At 28.9% G+C, this 10,974-nt stretch overlaps 1 pseudogene; it reads right to left on the minus strand.

Annotated features, from left to right (window-relative positions):
* The window catches only part of LOC107633699, a 10,645-nt pseudogene continuing 161 nt past the window's right edge, over positions 491–10,974 (minus strand).

Here is a 10,974-nt window from a genome sequence, read left to right on the forward strand (position 1 = left end):
GTATTAAACCCGTACGATACACGGACTTATATTTAAATTTAACATGTTAAATTAAAAATAATATTTTATAATTATAAATTTTTTGAGTTTAGTATAATACGATCATCGTCATTATATAATAAACGTCCTAAATATGATGTTTTATCTTTATTCAAAGTAAATAGCAAATAGAAGAATTTAAAGTCTATAATATTCTTGAACCACGAGGAGGGAGACATGAAAAAAATAAGAACATATATAACTATAATAATAGCATGTCAATTTTACACTAAAATTTATATCAAAAGGCTAATAAAAATTTATCAACAACCTAGTATCTTACTAACTTCATTAGAAAAGCAATTGGCATATGATGTTGTGCTCTTTGTTACACATTTCATCTCAAATCTGAAAACAGAATTATAGATAAATTTATTATATCTATAGTAAATATTTATACAAAAGTATAAATCATAACATGCTATTAAAATGAAAATAATATTATTCTTACCTAAATATTATTAAAAACTTCTTTGAACACGACATTTGTTGTTGATGACTTTAAATTGCCGTCTTCGTTTAGAATTAAAACCCTGAGGCCACTGTGTCTCTTAACTCTTGACAAAGCAACATAAAGTTGTCCATGGGTGAACACTGATTTTGGCAAGTAAAGTCCTACATGTGATAATGATTGACCATGACTCTTGTTAATGGTCATTGCAAAGCATATTGTTAATGAAAATTGTCTCCGTAAAAACTTAAATGGCAACCCTGAATTTGAAGGGATCAAGTTCATTCTTGGAATGTACACTTTATCTCCAATATTTCTACCGGTCACTACCGTCACTCCAATTACATTACTGCCAAGTTCGTTAACTATTAATCTTGTCCCATTGCATAAACCTGAAGTCTAGTCTATGTTTCGCAGTAGCATTACAGCGACTCCTGTCTTCAAAGTCAAATTGTGATTGGGTAGTCCCAAACATTTGATGTCATTTAGGAACTCTGGTGTGAACCACTCTTGTTGTACATCTTCATGCTCATCAGCTTGACATGTTGTGTCAGAACTCAAATACTCCTTTTTCATGCCTGGAAAGATTATCAAGACAAAATCATTTACCTTCTCGATACTCTCAAGCGTGGGTGCAGGAATTTTCCTACTCTGAAAATATTTGTAATCTGACATATTTTGCAACAAATTTGGATATGCAAAGTCTACCAAATGAAAGAAAGAGTCATTAGTAGTTGTAATCAATAGATCATCTGGAATTTCAATTTCTGATTCATCACCAACAACAGAACCAATATTTTCATTTCCAACATCAAGTATCCAATTAGCAAATCTCTTCATTTCACCTTCATCTTGATTTGAAGAAGACATTAGAAGCCTCATGTTCGTATGCAGTTTCAGAATCTTACAAAACGACCACAGATGAAATGAGTTAATAGCTGATATCAATATATTGTGTTTACTCCCTTTCGGAATCACCATAAGTATATGTCTGAAATCACCTCCTAGAACAACAACCTTACCACCAAATGGTTGATGTGTCTTATGCTAATCGGTAACTGACATAAGATCCCTGAGCGTCCGATCAAGTGCTTCAAAGCACATTTTATTGAGCATTGGAGTTTCATCCCAAATTATTAAGCTACTTTGGATGAGCAGCTCAGCCTTCAAACTGCCATTCTTGATATTGTAAGTAGATTCATCAGTAATTATAATGGGTATTGAAAATTTAGAATGAGCCGTTCTGCCACCAGGTAGGAGTAAAGACGTAATTCCACTGGATGCGACATTTAAAACAATCTTTCCTCTAGACCGAATAGTAGAGAAAGTTTATTCCAAATAAATGTCTTACCACACCCACCATGCCCATAAAGGAAGTAAAAACCACCAGAATCTGTAATAACAGCATTAAGTATCTCATCGAATACTAACTTTGCCCATGAGTCATCTTTCGTTCCGTATATAAGTTTGTATGAGTCAACTCATTTGTGTCATATGCTAACTCCTCCTCTATTAGCTTATTCTGAAAAAGGCGAATATCAGACATCTCAAGATATGACATTGATTGATAGTCTCTTAAAGATCTCGCATTGCTGTTGAGTATCTTCTCAATCTCAATAAAACAGAGGTTTTTCAATTCGTCATCAGTCATGTTTAGTCCTAGCAAAAACACATGGTGGTTTTATGAAATACTTAATAAGTAATTCCAAAATAAAACTATTAATATTATTAACAAAAATAAAAATAATAAGAGAATACAATCTTGATATAAAAAAAGGGACATAGTAAAATATCTTGATTTTTCAAAGTTTTTCTCCTCTCATATAGTATTTCATCAGCTAATAATATCCAAGTTGCATTCCAAACACGCTCTGGGTTGCTAATACTATTAGATATCAGTAGCATCGCAAATAATTTTCTCAATTGATGACCAGATGCAAGTTCAGCTACCTCATTAATAGCTGTAATGAATTCCCTATCATCGCACAGTAGTCCCATGGAATAGCAAGTATCTTGGAAGCTAGAATATGTAATTCCATTAACTGTCCTAATAGACTCATACGTTGTGCAACCTCTCTTAACAGCTAACAAAATTCTCATATAATAAATATCACCTGTACCCGATGGAGGATGTCATTCCCTTGCTTCTCTATCATAAACAAATTGATTTGGAAACTCAGCATATGTCAAAATTTGACCTGATTCAAATTTTTTATTAGCTTCCATCCATGCTAAGAACATCGTACATTTTTCTTCCTCTTCTTCCACGATTTTCTCAAGATCATCATCGTCTTTAAAGATGATATTTTGCTCTCTAGGCAAATGAAAGGTTAATCTCATCACTAAAGGCTAATCTAATTCGATTTGTGTGCTCCAATGAATCTATAATAATTATATAGCATATATCAAAGATTGTTTTTAATAGACCAATTGAAAAATTAAATGTTTGGTCTTTAAATAATAAAAGCATATTAACATACGCTGGCTTTGTAATTGGTCGATATTGTTTGATGTTTGTTGAAATTGTTGTTGACTTGTCTGATGACATGGGCTATCATATGCTCCACGTGTGATACCCGAATTACTAATACTATTAATATTGGCACACTGTTCTTTTTCACCTACAGAGTGTGGATTAGTAGTTGAAGACCTTGGTCAATATGGTGTTGAGTTATTATCTAATAAGATAATTCGAGACATTAGTTTTGAACAAATTTTCTGTTAAAGTTTATAATTGAATAAATGGTAGAAAAATCAAAATACATAAAATGAATGCATATTCACATAAGCAAGTTTCAAAAAAATTCATCCAAAAATCAACCTGTATTGATGCTGCTATTTGTAATGTCCGACAACACTGATTTAAAATGCACACCATTGGAACTATCACTCAGATTTTCTGTAATTTTTTATAAACAAATTTAGTAAAATATTACGAAGACAATATAAACTAATAATTTATTACTCGTCAATAGCTAAATAATGTATAGATATTGTATTTTATGGGATTTTATTTTGCCAAAATACTCATGACCTACCACGCACATTTGCTCCTTCTTCTTTGTTCATATACCATCAAAAATTCTAAATCAATCATTATGTTTTGTTATATATTTATATCCATGTAGTTTTCATTTTCTCTCTATTTTTTTTTCAACCATTTCACCAACTATCCTGTTTGAATTCAACCTCCTCACTCCTCTGCATCTCTACTCAATAAATAAATAACTAAATGGTCAGTTTAACTTCAATGGCGGCTTTAATTTTCTTTTCATTTTCATTTATAGTAAATATATTTTACGAAAAATAATATATATTTTTTTCACAAAAGTTTCATTTTTCAAATAAATATAAGTTTAATCTCACAGTCAATAAATTCAACTAATAGTTAAAAATTTTTTTTATTTCTTTAAATAAAGAAATTGAAAATGAATAGCTTATAATTAAAAAGAGAGAAAAAGATGAAAGTACCTCTATTATTATACAGAGACAATCTAAAAAATAACAATGTAAATGAAGTAAAGAGAAAATTTATAAATGTGACAAATAAAAAAATTAAATTCAAAAATCAAAACGATTAAAAAGTCACTTAATTAGGAATTAGTATTAGAATTTTAAATTTCAAATTTTTAAATAAAGTTTACTAATTAGTTAGTGCAAATTTTAAATTTTTAAATAAAATTTTCTAATTAAACGTTCGTTGTTCATCGGGAATATAGGAACTTATTAATTTAAAAATAATTTTATTAGTTTCGTCATAAATAGTGTTAATCCTATTATTTGTCGATAAAAATAAATAAAATTAAATACAATCTAAAAATTAATAACCTTATAAATTACGTAAATTTAGAAAAAATATTTTAAAAGAAAAAAAATGAAAATACTTCTATTGTGCATAAACAATTTAAAAGATAACAATGTAAATTGAGTAAAGAGAAAATTTATAAATGTGGCAAGTAAAAAAATTTTAATTTAAAAATCGAAACGGTCAAAAAATCACTTAATTAGGAATTAGTATTAGAATTTCAAATTTTAAATTTGTAAATAGAATTTTCTAATTAGTTAGTACAAATTTTAAACTTTTAAATAAATTTTCCTAAATTATTTCAATTTTGTCGAAACAACATTAGAAACATAATTAAATATAGAAAAATGTCAAATTAATTTTTTTTAAAATAATATAAATAACCTCACATTTTAATAAGACTGGTAATTCTATTTACTTTAATATAATCTTTTGTAATTAGCATAGTAGCTTATAAATTATATAAAATTTTAAAAAATATTCTCAAACCCAATTGCTTATTTAAAAATTAAAAAAAAGTTTATTTGAATTTAAATTTAAAATTTTAAACATAATACTTTAATTAAAAATTATAATTAGATTTTCTTTTTAAAATAAGTACACATTAAAAATCAATAACTAACTTAATTGTATCAACAATAATTCATATGAGAAATTTATAACTTTATGACATTAAATACTAAATTAGAAATTAACAGAATATCAACAGTGTGAATCGAATTAAAAATAAAACCATAAGTAATAACCAAATAACTTCAATTTATATTTAAAAAAATTCTAAATTCCAAAAATAAAAATCCAAAAGAACCAAAAGAAAAATAACAACTCAAGAAAAGACAATGTTTTCTCCAAAACAAACATATGCTTGACATTATTCTATTAGATATACTCTAAAAGGGATTCTAAAATATGTGCATCCAAATTCTCAAGTTTCATTCTCAATCTTGATCTTCTTGCAAGTTGAGGTATCTCATTACACCTTCGAATCTTCCGACTCCGAGGATAGTCGCTTGGTTGGTGTAATAATATTTTCCAACACTTCGGATTCATCATTGTTCGCAACTTCATTGGAGAATTCAAGCAACAAATTCTGTACAAAATACTACGTTAAATTAAAGACTTCCTTCTTACCTTTGATTTTATGTCAATAATATTTTTTTAATAAAATAAAGATCTAACTTTGAGAAAACAAACAAACAAAAAAATTTATTTTCTGAACAAATACCTTAACACCTTCTACTTTCTCCCCTTCAATGATTGAGGAAGCCTTTGAAGTTGGAAACAAACCACCGGTGTAAAATTATAATTAGTTATTAATTATTATTTATAAATTAGATACTACTAATGACCAAGAAAGAGAAAAATAAAATGCTTTTTAATAGACAGTACACTTATAATTGTTCTCACAATTTGAATAGGGTGAGCCTTTTTGAATTTATTTATGAGGTCCACATTATCAGTCATCTTCTTAACTTTATAAAAAGGTGAAAAATGTGGATTATCAGATATTTAAACTTCAACGATGAAGAGGAAGGTCTTATCAATTAGGTTGAGTAAAAGTGTAGATGTATCCGATAGATCTCCTTTCTGCAGGGTATTACATAATATATTAATAATAAATAATATAAAATTAACATTAAAAATATCTTCACTAATGTTTTTAGAAATAAATATTGGTTAGAACTTACCAATAGGAGTGGATCAAGTATATCTACACAGCTCTTTTCCAAAACTTGTTTTGCCTCCTTATCACGAATCGAGACACAATAACTCTCTTAACCGAGGCGTGTATTTTTCCTCCCTAGAATTAATAAACAAAAATCAAAGAACAATTAGATGGGAATAAACAAACAAATTTAAAATATAAATAATATAAATAATATAAATTTAAAATAAAATAAAAAAATATTAGTAGAAAACTCACGTCTTCATCGAGCCAAACCATCTCAATTGAGTATGGCAATGAAGAATTACTGTAACTTGGTAGTGTCTATAACCATATCACTCGTATACGTACACACAAATTGTCGATTATAGGTTTGATTTCTGCGATTTTGTGAATACCATCCATTGGAATAAATAGAAAAATTTTAGATTTTGGATGTATGTAAAGAAAGGAGTTTGATGTACTTTGAATTGTGGTGTTACACATATCTCATAACTTATACTTTTATAGTTGACTCATAGCTAAAATTTTTTAAATTTGATTGACTTTAATTTAAATTTAAATTAAATTTACAAGATAAAGTAAATAAATATATTAACAATTTTTAAAATTCTAAATTAACGTAAATATATTTAAATTTACTATGTAAGTGTAATTTTTGAAAAAAATCTACAAAAATTTAAAAAATAGTGCTAAAAAGAATCAACAAATTTTAAAAAAATAGTGTTAAAATAATTTTCACAATAATTAATTAAATACAATAAACATCTACATTAAAAGTATCATAATAATATTATCACAACAAATTTTAAGTTATAAATTATTCAAATTTCATATTATTTGAGATACTTATCTATCGTATATAAGACTTTTACTGCTATTACTTCATTTCACAATTTGTGGTTCGTTTATGAAAAATATTTATACCAACAACTTTACATATAATTATTTTTAATATAATTTTTTTTTCAAAGTGAATGTAATTGTATTACTTTAAGAAAGTGATACAAAATCTTATGTGGGACAAAAAAATAATAATAGAAGGGTTCTCCCAATTGAAACTATAAATGGCTATAGTAATAACCAATAAATTAAAGAAAGAAAAATACATTAGAAAATTAGAAAACTTGTCTTCTATTCATCTCTTGACAAATCTTTTTTGTTGAGTTCGAATCTGTTGGATAGGGGTCTTTTCATTTTCAAACACCTCTTTATTATGTGCTTTGCACAATACCCAACAAAAAGCAGCGAAAATGTTGAGGGTGTCGTCACCTTCTCTTTCACTTCTAGCACCTAATAGTACTTGGGTCCACCACTCCACAAAGGAGAAAACACTTTGCAATGGCGACACCAACTTCAAATCTACTGCTCCCTATACTTCCTAAGCAGGGCGGCACTATCGAAGACAGTGAATGATAATTTTCGGGGCTAATCTACATCTGGGACATAAAGGTGGGGTCGACTGGAAACGCTGGTCGATGAGGCTCAGTACAGGTAATTTTTCATGCACAGCTCTCCACAAATTTTTTTTTTATCTTTGTTGGTATCTGTAAGCTCCAAATATTTTTCCAGATTCTTGAATTTTGCATGATTGCAGGTAGTTGATTGATCGGCTCATGCGTAAAGCCATACGCCACCACATATCCAGACGCCACATCATATTGCTTCTTCGAGTTTAAGACTCAAATAAGAGAGTCCTTGCCGTTATTATTCAGCTTTATGGAGAGAATGTAGGTACTTACTTCAGGGGAAAAAATTAATTCGATAAGCTTTCTATTTCATCTTCTTCCTGTGGTCAATATGTCATTTACTCTATTAATTATTGAAAATATATTGTTGCTGGATTGATTGTTAAGACTGATATAATATGGGTATGGGGGCGGCATCCAGGATTCTTGTCAAACATTAACATCATCTTCTGACCCTATACTTCACAACAATCTTTTTTTCACCACTTTTCTATCATCTAAGAGATTTTGCCAGCCCCATGAAGGGTTAGTCCTTTTGTCTACAGTTAAAGAAGACTTATATCTAAAATACTTACCCTTTAATATTTTGCTAAGTAATGCATTAGGATTAACATCCAACCTCCAAAATTGTTTTTCAAGTAGAGCCAAATTTTAAACACGCAAGTCTTTGAAACCCAATCCTTCCTCTCTTTTGGGTCTTATTATTTTATCCCAACTAATCCATGACATTCTCCTTTCGGTGCTTCTTTGACTCCATCAAAATTGTGTTAAAATTCTGTGAATCTTATCTAAAAGTGAATCAGAAAACTTAAAACAGGATAGGATATACACAGGAATTACTTCTCCAACAGCCTTAATCAGGACATGTCTTCCACCTACTGACAATAGATTTCTCTTCTAAGATTGTACCTTCTTTTGTACTTTATTTTTTATGGCTCCAAATGTGGTATTTTTAAATCTTTGTACAGTTGATAGGAGTGTTTTGTCCACTAACCATCTCATAGTCATAGAGTAGAGTTAGGATATTAGTACATTATTCTTATGATGCTTTATAGAATAAAATGGAGTCATCTGCAAAGAAAATGTGGTTAATAGTCGGACTTCTTTTGTGAATCTGAATTCCTTGAATAATCATGTTTTGCTCTACCCTGTGTAACAGAAAAGAAAGTCTTTCTGTACAAAAGAAAAAAAGATACAATGATAGGGGCTCTCCTTGATGAATACTCCTAGTTGGCCTAAAAAAATCAAAAGATTGGCCCTTCATAAGTACAGAGTAAGAAATAATAGAAGCCAGTTCTTTGATTTATGCTATTCATCTAGCATCAAAACCCATCCTCTCCATAATGAACCATAGAAAATACTATTCCACTCTATCGTAGGCCTTGCTCATATCCAGCTTTAGAGCCATTTCATTCCCCAAATCTGATTTTTTTAACTTAAAATAATGCATGCACTCATGAGCTATTAGAATACTGTCAGATATTAACCTTCCTTTCAAGAAAGCAATTTGATTAGTACTTACAATGTTATTCACAAATAATTATAGTCTATGAACAAATACTTTTGACATAATCTTGTAAAAGACTGATGAAAGGCTAATAGGTCTGACCTATAACATATTTCTGGCATTCGAAATCTTGGGTATTAAATAGATCTAAGTGTAGTTGAAGCTTTTTAAAATTCTTCTACTTCCAAAGAAACTACAAACACCCCTTACACATCATTACCTATGACATCCTAAAAAAATTGATAAAATTTGGCTGTGAATCCATCATCCCTCGGAGTATTCTGAGCGTAAACACTAAACATAGCTTTCTTTGTCTCTTCAAGTGAATCTGGTCTCAGTAGCCTACGATTCATATTAGTTGTAACCGTAGGTTTGAAATCCTCAAAAAGTATTTCCAAATCAGTTTGATTAGTAGCCATAAAAATCTTCTGGAAATAGGATTCAGCCACCCTCGCTATACTTGCTGGATCAGAAGCGACTTCTCCATCTTCTCCAACTAATCCCCAGATTTTATTCTTCTAGTTTCTAGATTGGAACATTTGATGGAAGAACTTTGTGTTGCTGTTTCCTTCTTTCAACCATTGACTTCTAGATTTCTTCCTCGAATAACTTTCTTCTCTCTCCATCTCTTCCTCTAATCTATTCTCAAGTTCAATCAACTCGCTACCTCCAAAGATACCCTCGGCCTTTTTTGCTTCCAACTGCAAGGTTATTTTTTCTATTAGTATTTTAGAATTGGACCGAGATTGATGCTGCCATTGTACTAGTCTGTGTCAACATTGCTTGAGCTTCTGTGCTAGAGAATACATCGGAGAGCCTTCAAAGGTTAGTCCCCAAACGTCTTTCACAATCTTCTTTACTTCCTACTCGCCACACCATTGCATCTATCCTGGAACTTGAATCTTCTTTTAGTCTTTCAGGTTGGGGGGTCTGAATCTAGGATTAAAGGAGCATGGTCCGAACCATTGTCTGCTTGTCTCTCTATATATTTTAACATACTTATAATTATACTTATTTAAATATGTTATTTAAATCAAAGAATCAATTTTAATAATTTTTTAGCACTATTTTGAGTTTGTATTACTTAAAATATTGTCTGACAAAATGAGTTAAAAAAATATTAATAGATATTTTTACTTTATGATATTTAAATTATTTTTATTAAAAAAACTTATTTTACACACACACAAAATAAAGTAGGAGAAGAATAATTTTTAATCTTACTACTATAGATGTCCTTAAAAAGCTATATGCATTAGGAGAAGAAGAATAAGTAGATGTCAAAGAAAAACCTACAAAAAATACAAAAAATAAAGTTTTTGTGCTACAAGATAAAATATTATTAACATGTATTTTACTTTATGCTATTTAAATTATTCTTATTAAAAATAGCTTATTCAATATATTATATATACACACAATAAATATTCTAAAAAAATTTATTCTTACTATTATAGATATTATTGAAAAACTATATACACTAAAAGAAGAAAAATAAATAGATGTAAAAAAAATTCATAAATAATACAAAAAAAATGGAATTTTTGTGCTACAGCATAAAATAAGTATTACAGATTTAAATTATAAAAAATTTCATCAAATTCTATCAAATTATACTTATTATAAAATACTCATCAAATTATAAATTACTAACTCAATAATTATTATAGATTCAAAATTAAATTAAATGTTTTAGATCAAAGTGCTACAATAACTTTTGTACTATTTGATAGAGAAGTAAAAAAATTATTAGGTACAACTACCTTAAATCTAATTACACTCTAAGATAGCAATGACACTCAAGCACCATCCCAATTAAAACATTGGGTTAAGTACTGTTTTGGTCCCTAAAGTTGAGCGTGAAAATCGAAACCGTCCCTCATCTAATTTTCGATTTAGAATCGTTCTTAACGTTTTTTTTCGTATTAAAATCGTCCTTTTTAATAATTTTTTAATGTTATTCCTAAACTACCCCTATTCCTATTTTAATAATAAAAGTTATAAAATTAAAAAAAAACGCGTGTTGGGGGGTGGGGG

This window comes from Arachis ipaensis, chromosome B03 (assembly GCF_000816755.2).
Source record: "Arachis ipaensis cultivar K30076 chromosome B03, Araip1.1, whole genome shotgun sequence".
NCBI lineage: Eukaryota > Viridiplantae > Streptophyta > Magnoliopsida > Fabales > Fabaceae > Arachis > Arachis ipaensis.